The sequence below is a fragment of the Lagenorhynchus albirostris genome, chromosome 19, assembly GCF_949774975.1.
Source record: "Lagenorhynchus albirostris chromosome 19, mLagAlb1.1, whole genome shotgun sequence".
Taxonomy (NCBI): domain Eukaryota; kingdom Metazoa; phylum Chordata; class Mammalia; order Artiodactyla; family Delphinidae; genus Lagenorhynchus; species Lagenorhynchus albirostris.
The window spans coordinates 16,762,818-16,778,404 of NC_083113.1; the positions used below are offsets into that span (position 1 = coordinate 16,762,818).

The 15,587-nt window shown below is 43.0% G+C and overlaps 1 protein-coding gene across 2 annotated transcripts in view; it reads left to right on the plus strand.

The window, feature by feature from the left end:
* Positions 1 to 2,762: 2,762 nt before the first annotated feature.
* Positions 2,763 to 15,587, plus strand: part of TYROBP (transmembrane immune signaling adaptor TYROBP) — a 29,206-nt gene continuing 16,381 nt past the window's right edge. For both annotated transcript variants that reach the window (XM_060130889.1, XM_060130890.1), the window contains exons 1-2: positions 2,763 to 2,854; positions 6,529 to 6,705. The gene's annotated coding sequence lies outside the window, so the exon portion shown is untranslated. The remainder of the gene's footprint in view (positions 2,855 to 6,528; positions 6,706 to 15,587) is intronic.

The window sequence follows — 15,587 nt, forward strand, 5'->3', positions numbered from 1 at the left end:
ATATTCAGAGAGTCACATCAGACACCTCCATGGGCTGGGCATACACATGTGTGCACACACACATTCAAACCAGCGGATTCAGTCTGTCTGCCAAAAAGGGGTCGCTTTATAAATAAACTTAGGCCCCTTCCAAGTCAGGGGGTTGTTAGCGCAAGAAGGGATGGAGGTGGTATCTCCTTATCCTCAACTAGTACCTACCAACTCCTTGTACAACCCAAGTCCAGTCAATGGGGTTCATTGACATTAGCTCGGCTTTGTAATTAGCACATGAATCAGAGCTGAGAACTAGGGACTCACTTTAAAGATCATGTCTGAAGGTGCACCCCCATGTGGAGGGGTCAAAAGAGTGGGGCAAGGAGATGAGTACATCCTCTCCATCCACACCCCGTACACGCATTCTAACCACCCTAAATCAGATTGATGGGTCCCAAACAAGCACTGACTTCTACACAGCAACCAGGAGACCCTCTACATGAGGTTCTGCTGAACTACGTGGAAGACGGAATGCAACTTTCAAGGTCTGCTTTAATGACTTCCAGCTATCAACATGGAAGAATACTTCCATAAGAACATGGGGAAAGGTTTACATTTGTGCAAAGAATGGAGGGAAATATGCCGAAAACTTTTAACTAGCAAACATAGAGACTTTGGGCCACTGTATAGACCTGCTCTGTGAAAGCCTGAATGCCACAGTTGGGGATAAGAGGCTCATTTTACAGAATGACAAGGAGGACTCAAGCTTTACTGATATCTGGGGCCAGAAAGGAAGGATCAGTGTGTTAGTGAATGTAATGCCAGCTGCTGTAACAAATAACCCCCTGATTCTCAGTGACTTAATACAATAGTTTATTTCTCGCCACAGGTGTCCTGCGTGGTTGGCAGCTATCCTCCATCTGCTGATTCACACGCCAGATTTGTTAATCTTGCACCTCCATTATTTCCTAGGGCTCAGAATTATCTGCTTCTACCTGGCAAATGGGAGGAGACAGAGTGGAGAAGTTTCAGCAGCTTCTTAAAAAAACTTGGCCCAGAAGTGACATTCTACAGATTTCCCTTCTGCTCATATCTTATTGGAGAGATGCAAGGGGGGCTGAGAACATATTTCTAGGCTGGGCATCTCCCTCTCAGTCACAATTATGCAAGGAGAGTGTGGATTATAATGGAGCCAGCATCAACCACCACCAGATCCACAACCTCAGGGGAAGCAGCAGAAAGAGGCTATGGGATCTCCTTCCATCCACTACATGGAGTCCTGCTCCAGGGAGAAGTTCCCAGCCCCACCCTGACCACCCACCCACCCATCTACCCTGGTTCCCTGCCTTTGGGGTGGGTGACCACAAATTTGACTCCTTTGAGGGCAAAGAGAATCTGACTTGATTTGATAAACCTTTAGGTCACTGCAGAAGGATAATGGTGAGAGTCCGACACTCTTTCTCTAAGCATTTATTGAGCCCTTACTGTGTGTCAGGCCCGATGCTGGGAACATGCCCATGAATGAGACACAGTCCAGGCTTTGGAATTGTGTCTCCTCACAGGGCAGAAAGAGAACAGATGATTTCTGAACCTGTGCTTGTCGCTGTGATATTTCATTATGAACAAGATGGGAGAGAGGGGAGGGGCAAGGAAACCACCCAGTCTGTCTGTCTGTTGGTGACGGTTGGGGTGGGGTTCAGGGAAGGGATGGGGGCAACATTTGAGGGGGTCACCTGGACCAAAAGGGGATAGAGCTTTCTAGGTGTGAACATAATCCCTGTGTGCAGACCCGTGTGCTAATCAGAAACCTATGATTCCAGTTCCTAACACAAACCACTGCTGATTCAAGTGCTAATCAGAAATCTGATCCCTGTGAAATCTGACCCCTAATCAGAATTCTGATCCCATGTTCTGATTCATGTGCTAATTATAAATCTATGTTGATTGCAAACTCTGTCCTGGAGAAGGGCTAAATCACAAACTTGGGCAGGAACACATGCTGATAACCATCAACTCAAAGAGATCCACGTTGCTAATGGCCATCTAGAGTTGATTCCTGTGCTAATTACAATCTTGGGATCATTTAATAGAATGATCAGGGGGTGTTAAATTCATAGTGAAGAAGACTCTGAAGACTCTCAGACTCTGAAGCCTGACAGCCTGGGTTTAAATTCCATTCCTGTAAAGAGGGGGCTGATAGTAAATCAAATGTCTTTTGGGAGAATTAAATGAGTTAATACAAGTAAAGCGCTGGGAGCAGGGCCTGGCATCTAAGTGCTTACTCGCTAAGTACTAGCTGTAATAATAATGATAATATGCAGCCAACAGTTATCGTTCTGATTTCATGTAATTCTCATAGCGGGCCCTACCTGCAATCTCTTCACCACCTTCCTTGGCCCAGGTCTGAGGGCCTCATCCTCTGGAAAGGCTCCCCAGAGCTTCCCAGGGACCAGGGAGTCCCCAGTCCCGCCTTCGCCCCTATCCCTTTCAGCACCCTTCCCAGGCCAGGGCGTAACCGCTCAATCGCCACTTGGGGGCAGCAACACACCGTTCAGCAGCTGCGCGCGCGGCGCATTGTGGGGCGCGTAGGCTTGAGGGCAGGTTAAGCGGTGGCTTGGGTCAGCATGCGAACTGCGTTTCCCGGAAGGCCACGCGACACCCTCTGCCTCACCTTGCTCAAATCTTGGAAGCGGAGGTCTCGCCCCAAAGAGGGCGCGCCTCCAGAGCGGCGCGGGGGATTATGGGGTGTAGGGACTGAGGCCCGCGCGGGAAGGAGGGATTGCTGCGCAGGCGTGGGTGGCCGGTAGCGCCCGCTGGACCTTAGCTGGTGGGTGGCCCTGGAGCTACAGACGCGGAGCTGAAGTTGAAGCAGCGGTGGAGGGTATGCAGTCCATTACTCGAGGAAGAGCGGGATCCCCGCCCCCCCGCTCCACCCCCCTGCCCCACACTGTGTGTGTCCTGGAACCAGCTCACCAGCCGTGAGGCTCTCTCCTGCATCTCCACTGTCCCTAGTATTTCCTTGGCGCTACAGTCTTTTTTTTTTTTTTTAATTTATGTATTCATTTATTTTTGGCTGCGTTGGGTCTTTGCAGGCTTTCTCTAGTTGTGGCGAGCGGGGGCTACTCTTCGTTGCGGTGCGTGGGCTTCTCATTGCAGTGGCTTCTCTTGTTGGGGAGCACGGGCTCTAGGCACACGGGCTTCAGTAGTTGTGGCTCGTGGGCTTAGTTGCTCCGCGGCGTGTGGGGTCTTCCCAGACCAGGGCTCAAACCCGTGTCCCCTGCATTGGCAGGCGGATTCCTAACCACTGCGCCACCAGGGAAGTCCCAGTGCTCCAGTCTTAAGAGGAAAAAAAAAAAATCCTTTTCTCTCATTTCCTTTTATAGCCACACCCCCTTTAAAAAAAAACCACCTTACTATAGTAACGTTCAACCATGCACAAAAATAGAATAGTACGATGATCCTCCAGCTACCCATCCAACAATTATCAACATATGACCAGTCTTGTTTTATTTTTTCTGCTTCCCTCCCTGGCTGAATTTGTTTAAAGCAAATGCCAGACATCATATGATTTCATCCATAAATACTTCTGTATGTATCTCTAAAATATAAGGTTCTTAAAAAAAAACACGTTTATCACCTAAAAAACGAATAATTCCATAATATTATCCAATATCCAACCCATCACCAAATTTCCCTGATCATCTTATAAATGTCTCCTAACTGTTAGCTTGTTCAAATCAGAATCCAAACGGGATAGTGCATTGCATTTTGTTGGTACCTCTTTAAGTCTTATTCAATGACAGTTCCCCCTCACTCCCATCTATCTCACAGTCTGGTTGCACTTCTTGGTGTCCTTTAATATGTTCTTCGGTCCCCTGTATGCCCTGCAAACTGGTAAATCTAGAGGCTGGGTCGGATTCAGATTCAATTTAGGGGTAACTATGCTTCGTGGGTGATGACAAGTCCTTCCATCAGGAGGCACATAATACTGCCTGGATGTTTCTTCTTTTGTGTGATGTTAATATTCAGTGTTGGGTTTGAGTGTTGTCGGCCTGATCCATCCATTATGAAACCACAGCCAAACCTCAGGAAGGAAGTGTCTCCATGATCTCCCCTCCATCTCTCTCCCTGTATTTCACAAATGTTGGCGCCTATTGCTAAACCTCTTCCTTGTTGCTAAGCTCAAGAGGCAATTCTCCATCCTCAACTCACTGGTCCTGTAATAATGGACCTGTCCTATGCCGTCCAGTAGGGTAGCCACTAGCCACACAAGTGGCTTTTGAGAGGTTAACTAGTTCTAATTGAGATGTGTGCTGTAAGTATAAAATACACACTGCGATTTCAAAGACAGTACAAAAAGAAGAATGTAAAATATCTCAAGAATTTAAAAAAATATTGATAACATGTTGAAACGATAGTTTTGGGATATATTAATAATAAAATACACGAGAGAGCTATTTTATTAAAAGTACTTTCACCTGCTTACTTTTTAAGTGTGGCTACTAGAAATTTTAAAATCACCTATGTGATTCACATTACATTTCTAGTAGAAAGTGTTGTTCTAGACCAGTGGTTTTCAAGTGTGATCTCTGGACCAGTGGCGTTAGCGTTAGCATCAGCATCACATGACAACTTGTTAGAAATGCAAATGCTCTGTCGCCGTGGACCTACTGAACCAGAGTCTCTGGGGATGGGACCCAGCAGTCTGCATTTTACCAAGTCCTCCAGACCATTCCTGTCTGAAAACTCCCCTCCCAGTTTCTGTGACACAGTACCCTCCCAAACCCACCTACTTCTCACCCCTTCACTGTTAGCACTGTGGTCTGAGCATCATTCGGTCCTACCTGGACCACTGCAATTGCTTACAAACTGGTTTCCTGGCATCTAATCTACTTGTAGTTGTAGTTGTAGTTTCCTGGCATCTACCCTACTTGTAGTTCTCACACACAGCTCTGGGGCTCCTCCAAAAACATAAATCAGATCACATTACTTCCCTGCTTAAAACCTTCCAGTGACTTCTTATTGCATTTAGAATAAAATCCAAACTCCTTCCTGTGGCCCCTGCAGCCTCCCCATCTTCACGTCATCCCCCAGCTCGCCCTTCGCTTTTTCTGCCCCAGCCTTGCCACCTTTCTCGCTGTTGCTCACACTCCCAGCTCTTTCTTGCCTCGGGGATTTTGTGATGGCCATTCCCTCTTCTGAGAACACGGTTCTTTGTAGGACTGGCTCTCTCTTTTCCTTCGGGCCTCAGCTTAGATGTCCTCATCTCCATGCTGCCGTGTGTCATTAAAGCCCGGCTCCCTGCACCCATGTTCACACAATGTCACCCACCTTTCATTCTCAGCATGGCACGTACCACACACTGTTCTTCTTCATTTGTCTTATCATGTATGCACACGGGGGCAGGAACTCATCTCTCTAGCCCACCACTTTGTCCTCAGCTCCTCCCACAGTGCCTGCACACAGTAGGTGCTTAAAAAAGGTCTTTTCACTGACCCAGCATGTGAACTTCCCCAGCATGTGAACTTCTACAGCTGCTCCTCCTCAGTCTCTCTAGCTTCCTCCACCTACTCTGAAATCAGAGGACCGTTGGCATCCATGGTGTTTGAAATCTCAGAACGTTCCCCATGACAATCCTGATTTCTGGCTTCTGCCACATTGGGATATCTGACAACACAGAGCCCACTTTCCAACTTGGGACCAGTAGGCTGGAGCTGCTATACCTGTGAGGGCTTGCTGAGGATACAGAAAACAAAGAACAGAGGGACGTTAACACATCGGGGTGGTTATGCAGCAGATGGAGGTGCTGAGGGGCCAAACAAGAGCCAGTGAAGCCATCGGAAATTAACAGCAGTGGGAAGCCACCGCTGCTCCAGGCTGGAAGAACAAAGGGAGGAGGTGGTGTCACCAGAGCCTGTGAGCCACAACTACTGAGCCCACGCGCCTAGAGCCTGTGCTCCACATCGAGAGAAGTCACTGCAATGACAAACCCGCGCACTGCAACGAAGAGTAGCCCCCGCTCGCCACAACTAGAGAAAGCCGGCACGCAGCAACGAAGACCCAATGCAGCCAAAAATCAATAAAATAAAATAAAATAAAAAAGAAATTCACAAAGACCTCAGTGAGGCTGTTCTCGTGAGGTGTCTGTGCTGTGGCTGGAGTCCGATGTTGACTGGGGTGGGGTCATTTGAGAACTCTAGGGGCTGATGTCCAAGGTGGCTCACTCACACTGCTGGCAATGTTGCTGGCTGTCGGTTGAGAGCTCGGTGGGCTGTTGACCAGTGCAACTACACGTGGCTACTCCAGCATGGTGACCTTACATGGTGGCCGGCTCCTTCCAGAGCATGTGTTCCAAAAGATCCAGGCAGAAACTCTATGTTTGTTTGTTTGTTTTTATGACTTGGCCTCAAAAATCCCACAGCATCACTTCTGCAGTCACAAACCCACCCAGATTCAAGATGAAGCTACGTAGATCCCACCTTTTGATGTGAGGAACTTGCTACAAAGAATGTTATTTGAGGCACTGATAGGAGTCCTTTTCTGTCTTGACTCTAGACATTCTCCTGAGATGAACTTCTCTGTTATAGTCTGGTGGCTTTGATGACTAACTACACGGCTACGATTCCGAGCCCTATTTGCAGCCCAGACCCTCTCTTGATGTATAGAATGGTTATCAACTGGACATCCCTCCTCCCAGATATTATGTAGACACTTCAAAATATCTAAACGCAGGTAATTCTCTTTTTTTCTTATTAGTTATCTATTTTATACATATTAGTGTATATATGTCAATCCCGATCTCCCAATTCATCACACCACCACCCCCCCGCCACTTTCCTTGGTGTCCATACATTTGTTCTCTACATCTGTGTCTCTATTTCTGCCCTGAAAACCAGTTCATCTGTACCATTTTTCTAGGTTCCACATATATGCGTTAATATACGATATTTGTTTTTCTCTTTCTGACTTACTTCACTCTGTATGACAGTCTCTAGATCCATCCACATCTCTACAGATGACCCAGTTTTGTTCCTTTTCATGTCTGAGTAATATTCCATTGTATATATGTACCACATCTTTATCCATTCGTCTGTCGATGGACATTTAGGTTGCTTCCATGACCTGGCTACTGCAATGAACATTGGGGTGCATGTGCCTTTTGAATTATGGTTTTCTCTGGGTATATGCCCAGTAGTGGGATTGCTGGGTCATATGGTAATTCTATTTTTAGTTTTTTAAGACACCTCCATAGGGGCTGTCTCAATTTACATTCCCACCAACAGTGCAAGAGGGCTCCCTTTTCTCCACACCCTCTCCAGCATTTGTTGTTTGTAGATTTTCTGATGATGCCCATTCTAATTGGTGTGAGGTGGTACCTTATTGTAGTTTCGATTTGCATTTCTCTAATAATTAGTGATGTTGAGCAGCTTTTCATGTGCTTCTTGGCCATCTGTATGTCTTCTTTGGAGAAATGTCTATTTAGGTCTTCTATCCATTTTTGGGTTGGGTTGTTTGTTTTTTTAATATTGAGCTGCATGAGCTCTTTATATATTTTGGAGATTAATCCTTTGTCTGTTGATTTCTTTGCAAATATTTTCTCCCATTCTGAGGGTTGTCTTTTTGTCTTGATTATAGTTTCCTTTGCTTTGCAGAAGCTTTTTAGTTTCATTAGGTCCCATTTGTTTATTTTTGTTTTTATTTCCATTACTCTAGGAGGTGGATCAAAAAAAATCTTGCTGTGATTTATGTCAGAGCGTTCTTCCTATATTTTCCTCTAAGAGTTTTATAGTGTCCGGCCTTACATTTAGGTCTCTAATCAATTTTGAGTTTATTTTTGTGTATGGTGTTAGGGAGTGTTCTAATTTCATTCTTTTACATGTAGCTGTCCAGTTTTCCCAGCACCACTTATTGAAGAGACTGTCTTTTCTCCATTGTATATCCTTGCCTCCCTTGTCATAGATTAGTTGACCATAGGGGCATGAGTTTCTATGCATGGTATCTCTGGGCTTTCTATCCTGTTCCATTGACCTGTATTTCTGTTTTGTGCCACTACCATATTGTCTTGATTACTGTAGAGTGGTAGTATAGTCTGAAGTCAGGGAGTCTGATTCCTCCAGCTCCATTTTTTTCCCTCAAGACTGCTTTGGCTATTCGGGGTCTTTTGTGTCTCCATAAAAATTTTAAGATTTTTTGTTCTAGTTCCGTAAAAAATGCCAATGGTAATTTGATAGGGATTGCATTGAATCTGTAGATTGTTTTGGGTAGTACAGTCATTTTCACAGTATTGATTCTTCTGATCCAAGAACGTGGTATATTTCTCCACCTGTCTGTGTCAACTTTGATTTCTTTCATCAGTGTCTTATAGTTTTCTGAGTACAGGTCTTTTACCTCCTTAGGTAGGTTTATTCCTAGGTATTTTATTCTTTTTGTTGAAATAGTGAATGGGATTGTTTCCTTAATTTCTCTTTCTGATCTTTCATTGTTAGTGTATAGGAATGTAAGAGATTTCTGTGCATTAATTTTGTATCCTGCAACTTTACCAGATTCATTGATTAGCTCTAGTAGTTTTCTGGTGGTATCTTTAGGATTCTCTATGTATAGTATCATGTCATCTGCAAACAGTGACAGTTTTACTTCTTTTCCAATTTGTATTCCTTTTATTTCTTTTTCTTCTCTGATTGCCGTGGCTAGGACTTCCAAAACTATGTTGAATAATAGTGGTGAGAGTGGACATCCTTGTCTTTTTCCTGATCTTAAAGGAAATGCTTTCATTTTTTCACCATTGAGAATGATGTTTGCTGTGGGTTTGTCGTATATGGTCTTTATTATGTTGAGGTAGGTTCCTTCTGTGCCCACTTTCTGGAGAGTTTTTATCATAAATACGTGTTGAATTTTGTCAAAAGCTTTTTCTGCATCTATTGAGATGATCATATGATTTTTATTTTCAGTTTGTTAATATGGTGTATCACATTGATTGATTTGCATATATTGAAGAATCCTTGCATCCCTGGGATAAATCCCACTTGATCATGGTGTATGATCCTTTTAATGTGTTGTTGGATTCTGTTTGCTAGTATTTTGTTGAGGATTTTTGCATCTGATATTGGTCTGTAATTTTCTTTTTTTTTGTAGTATCTTTGTCTGGTTTTGGTATCAGGGTGATGGTGGCCTCATAGAATGAGTTTGGGAGTGTTCCTTCCTCTGCAATTTTTGGGAAGAATTTGAGAAGGATGGGTGTTAGCTCTTCTCTAAATGTTTGATAGAATTCATCTGTGAAGCCATCTGGTCCTGGACTTTTGTTTGTTGGAAGATTTTTAATCACAGTTTCAATTTTGTTACTTGTGATTGGTCTGTTCATATTTTCTATTTCTTCCTGCTTCAGTCTTGGAAGGTTATACCTTTCTAAGAATTTGTCCATTTCTTCCAGGTTGTCCATTTTATTGGCATAGAGTTGCTTGTAGTAGTCTCTTAGGATGCTTTGTATTTCTGCAGTGTCATTGTAACTTCTCCTTTTTCATTTCTAATTTTATTAATTTGAGTCCTCTCCCTCTTTTTCTTGATGAGTCTGGTTAATGGTTTATCAATTTTGTTTATCTTTTCAAAGAACCAGCTTTTAGTTTTATTGATCTTTGCTATTGTTTTCTTTGTTTCTATTTCATTTATTTCGCTCTGATCTTTATGATTTCTTTCCTTCAACTAACTTTGGGTTTTGTTTGTTCTTCTTTCTTTAGTTCCTTTAGGTGTAAGGTTAGATTGTTTATTTGAGATTTTTCTTGTTTCTTGAGGTAGGCTTGTATTGCTATAAACTTCCCTCTTAGAACTGCTTTTCCTGCATCCCATAGGTTTTGGATTGTCGTGTTTTCATTGTAATTTGTCTCTAGGTATTTTTTGATTTCCTCTTTGATTTCTTCAGTGATCGCTTGGTTATTTAGTAACATATTGTTTAGCCTCCATGTGTTTGTGTTTTTTACATTTTTTTCCCTGTAATTGATTTCTAATCTCATAGTGTTGTCGTTGGAAAAGATGCTTGATATGATTTCCATTTTCTTAAATTTACCGAGGCTTGATTTGTGACACAAGATGTGATCTATCCTGGAGAATGTTCCGTGCGCACTTGAGAAGTGTAACCTGCTGTTTTTGGATGGAATGTCCTATAAATGTCAATTAAATCTATCTGGTTTATTTTGTCATTTAAAGCTTGTGTTTCCTTATTAATTTTCTGTCTGGATGATCTGTCCATTTGTGTAAGTGAGGTGTTAAAGTCCTCCACTATTATTGTGCTACTGTCGATTTCCTCTTTTATAGCTGTTAGCAGTTGCCTTATGTATTGAGGTGCTCTTATGTTGGGTGCATATATATTTATAATTGTTATATCTTCTTCTTGGATTGATACCTTGATCATTATGTAGTGTCCTTCCTTGTCTCTTGTAACATTCTTTATTTTAAAGTCTATTTTATCTGATATGAGTATTGCTACTCCAGCTTTCTTTTGATTTCCATTTGCATGGAATATCTTTTTCCATTCTCTCACTTTCAATCTGTGTGTGTCCCTAGGTCTGAAGGGGGTCTCTTGTAGACAGAATATGTATGGGTCTTGTTTTTGTATCCATTCAGTGAGCCTGTGTCTTTTGGTTGGAGCATTTAATCCATTCACGTTTAAGGTAATTATCAATACATATGTTCCTATTACCAATTTTTTAATTGTTATGGGTTTGTTTTTGTAGGTCCTTTTCTTCTCTTGTGTTTCCCACTTAGAGAAGTTCCTTTAGCATTTGTTGTAGAGCTGGTTTGGTGGTGCTGAATTCTCTTAGCTTTTGCTTGTCTGTAAAGCTTTTGATTTCTCCATCAAATCTGAATGAGGTCCTTACCGGGTAAAGTAATCTTGGTTGTAGGTTCTTCCCTTTCATCACTTTACATATATCGTGCCACTCCCTTCTGGCTTGTAGAGTTTCTGCTGAGAAATCAGCTGTTAACTTGTGGGAGTTCCCTTGTATGTTATTTGTTGTTTTCCCCTGTTGCTTTCAATAATTTTTCTTTGTCTTTAATTTTTGTCAATTTGATTACTGTGTGTCTCGGGGTGTTTCTCCTTGGGTTTATCCTGCCTGGGACTCTCTGTGCTTCCTGGACTTGGGTGGCTATTTCCTTTCCCATGTTAGGGAAGTTTTCAACTATAATCTCTTCAAATATTTTCTCGGGTCCTTTCTCTCTCTCTTCTCCTTCTGGGACCCCTATAATGTGAATGTTGTTGCATTTAATGTTGTCCCAGAGGTCTCTTAGGCAGTCTTCATTTCTTTTCGTTCTTTTTTTTTTATTCTGTTCCATGGCAGTGAATTCCACCATTCTGTCTTCTAGGTCACTTATCTGTTCTTCTGCCTCAGTTATTCTGCTATTGACTCCTTCTAATGTATTTTTCATTTCAGTTATTGTATTGTTCATCTCTGTTTGTTTGCTCTTTAATTCTTCTAGGTGTTTGTTCTTTAATTCTTCTAGGTCTTTGTTAAACATTTCTTGCATCTTCTTGATCTTTGCCTCCATTCTTTTTCTGAGGTCCTTGATCATCTTCACTATCATTATTCTGAATTCTTTTTCTGGAAGGTTGCCTATCTCCACTTTATTTAGTTGTTTTTCTGGGGTTTTATCTTGTTCCTTCATCTGGTAAAAAGTCCTCTGTCTTTTCATTTTGTCTATCTTTCTGTGAATGTGGTTTTCCTTCCACAGGCTGCAGAACAGTAGTTCTTCTTGCTTCTGCTGTCTGCCCTCTTAAACTCAGGTAATTCTGATACCCAGTTGCTGATTGGGAATCACTATTCTTCAAGATGAATGCTAACTTTCTTACAGTGGCATTCAGGGCTCCCATCTTTCCACATTATACAGACCCTGATTTGGCTCCAACCTCATCTCTCTGCCTCTGGACTTTAGGGATTCACCAAGACAATCTCTAAGTGGTTTCTCGCCTGTGAACCTTAGTACATGCTCTTCCATTTAACTGATTGTGCTCTCATTTTTAATACACATGTCTGGGGTTACCTCCATCGGAAGCCACTTCCTTTCTCAGACTGGGAGAGGTACCTGCCTCAGGGCCCAGCAATGGCTTGGGCCCCTACATTCACTGCATTTCAGGAGCCTGTGTCTGTGTGGCCTGCCATGGCACCTGCTTTCTGCCTGACTCTTGTGAATGGCTAATAAGCAGCCGTTTAATGGATTGTGGAAGTCAGTTATGCTGAAATTCCCAAAGAGATATACCTCCCTATTCACACTCATATAATCCTCTCCCCTTGAATCTGCCTTGGACATGTGACTTGCTTTAACCAATAGAACATGACAGAAGTCACCCCCAGCCAGTTCCTGGCTAAGCCTTAGGATTGTCAGATTTTGCTTCTGTGTACTCAGGAGTTCGGAGCTCCTTGTTGGGGAGACCACATGGAAAGGCCATGTGGAGACCTAAGGAAGCCAGGTAACAGCGAGAATCGATGCCCCTCATACATGACCCCAGTTCAGCTGTTCTAGTTATCCCTTAGCCATTCGAACTTTTTCCAAAGCACCAGACACGCAAATGGAGAAGCTCTCTTGGATGTTCTTTTTTTTCTTGGATGTTCTAACCAGAGCTGACATCATGTGGAACAGAGACAACCATCTCTGCATCTATTCAAAATCTTGAAACACAGGACAGTGAACAAATAATAACATGGTTGCTGTTTTAAGCCATTAGTTGTAGGGAATTTTGTTATGCAGCAATGGCTACCTGATACACACTGAGTAAACTATTTCCTATTCCTCTGTACACTCACTGCCCAGATCAGGGCTGGCATATTGTATGCATTCATTTATTTGCTCACTCATTCACTGATTCATTCACTAATTTATTCTTTCACCAGGTATTTATTGAGATCCTGCCATGTGCCAAGCTCTGTTCTAGGTGCTGTGGATACACTGGTGAAAAGACAGGCAAAATCATGGAATTCATATAATATAAAGTGTGATTTCAGTGCAAGAGCAATCATCCTGGGTAATGTACCAGAATGATTGGCCAAAGACAGAGTAAAGAAAGCAAGAATGTATTATAGAACAGAAACATAATGTCATACCAGCTGGGTTTATGTCTCAGCCATTTGGGGGAAAATATCAATTTGGAGCCTCATCTTGCATGATAAATGAAAATAAATTCCAGATGGACTAGAGGAAAATGTGGGAAGAAAATTACACAATAAAAATCTTGAAAAAAAAATCTTGAAGATGAAATAAATATTTAATAACCTCTGGGTTGGAAAAGACTTTCTGAACTTTAAGAGAATAAATCACAGGGACTTCCCTGGCAGTCCGGTGGTTAAGACTCCGTGTTTCCACTGCAGCGGTCATGGGTTCGATCCCTGGTGATCTCTGGTTGGGGAGCTAAGATCCCGTATGCCGTGCTGCACAGCCAAAAATAAACAAATAAAAATTTAAAAATCCTGTTAAAAAAAGAACAAATTACAAAGGAAAGGATTGATGGGTTTGACTGTATAAAAAGTCAAATATCCCATATATTCAAAAAGGGCATGACAGGGCTTCCCTGGTGGCGCAGTGATTGAGAGTTCGCCTGCCGATGCAGGGGACACGGGTTTGTGCCCCGGTCCGGCAAGATCCCACATGCCACGGAGCAGCTGGGCCCGTGAGCCATGGCCGCTGAGCCTGCGCGTCCGGAGCCTGTGCTCCGCAACGGGAGAGGCCACAACAGTGAGAGGCCCGCATACCGCAAAAAAAAAAAAAAAAAAAAAAAAAAGGGCATGACTAAAATTGAAGTTAAATAAATAGTAGAGAAAAATATTTGCAACAGGTATGATAGAAAAGTGGTTAATGTAATAAAGATATTAATAAATTAATGTGGAATTAACAGGAAAAGCCAATACCCAAAAGAAAGATGAGTAATTAATATGAAAAGACAATTCAAAGAAGAAATACAAATAGCCAAAAAAGATGAAAGGCAAGTTTATCCCCAGTAATATTCAAATAACTTGCCACTTGAAATACTGAGATGCATCCCTTTGTCTGTCAAATCAGCAAGGATGTTTGAAATGTGGTTCCCTTTGGTGAGGAGAGTTCAGGGAAATGGAAGACCCTGTTCACATTCACTATGATTGGGATGTGAATGGGAGTGACCCTTCCAGAGAAGGATTGGGCAGCCTGAGTCCAAAACCTGAGAATGTGCATATCTGTTAATTCACCATTCACCCTGCTAGGAACTTAGCCACTGGAAAGAATCCGGCCAAGTGGAAAAGATTTCACTACAAGGATTTTTATAACACCATTTTTAAAATAATAGCGAAACGAACAAAAACTAATTGGAAATAATTTGACTGTGTCCTACTAGCATTTGACAAAGATCCATGGGATGTTAATCGGTGTTTGAGAATAAAGACTCCTTGATAAAATAAATGTGGGAAATGCCGGCTTGAAAGAAGTTAGGTGAGCTGCAGGAATTTTCCTCAACATGCTAGAGTCCATGATAACTGTATGAGGGTACCTCCTAGGCATTTTTTTCCTGAATGTATTTACTTATTTCTGACTTCATTTTCAGTTCTTTAGCAGTTGTTGGCAACTATCATGCCATTTCTTCTCTCTCATTCTATTGGCCACCTCACGGCCCAAGACCTACTCAGATTCAAGGGGTGGGGTAATAGACTCCACCCTTTGATGGAAGATGCTGTGAAGTCAGACGGCGAAGGATAAGGAGCCAGGGAGGGGTGAAAAATTGGAGCCATTTTTGCAGTTGACCAGAGCCCTTTCTTTTCTTTTCTTTTCTTTTTTTTTTTTTTTGCGGTACGCGGGCCTCTCACTGTTGTGGCCTCTCCCGTTGCAGAGCACAGGCTCCGGACGCGCAGGCTCAGCGGCCATAGCTCAGACGGGCCCAGCCGCTCTGCGGCATGTGGGATCTTCCCGGACCGGGGCACGAACCCATGTCCCCTGCATTGGCAGGCGGACTCTCAACCACTGCGCCACCAGGGAAGCCCTAGAGCCCTTTCTTCATGTGTATAAGGCAAGGTAAATTACTAGCAATTGTAACCAAAGAATCCCCAAATCTCAGTGGCTTGATGCAACTTATCTTCTTTCACAGGGTTGTGTGATACAGCAGGTGGGGTAGCTCTTCTCCTCAGAGCCACTTAGGGACCCAGGCTCCTCCCAGCTGGCACCTCTGGGCTCCTTTAGCTTCCCTGCACCTGCACTTAGTCCTCTCCATTGCTGAATGTTAAAAGAGGTGAGGATCCTAAGTGGGAGGTTTGGGGGATCACACCCGGAAGTCAGACACGCATCTTCCCACTTGCTCATTGGCTCATATACCTGATTATAAGGGAGGATGGGAAATGTGGTCCAGCTGTGTGCAAAGAGGCAAAGGGGGGCAGTTTTAGTGAGCAATTAGTCTCTGCTACACATTTGGGAACATGCTGTATCTGAACATAGAGAAGGGTTATCTTGTTTATTTATTTGTTTTCTTGTGTATCACCTGTCTTCTTCCACTAGGATGTAAGCTGCAGGAAGGCAGTTTTATTCACCATTGCATACCCATCACCCATCCAGGGGCCCAGTAAGCACTCAACAAATATGTGATGGAATAAATGGATGAATGCATGAGTGAATGA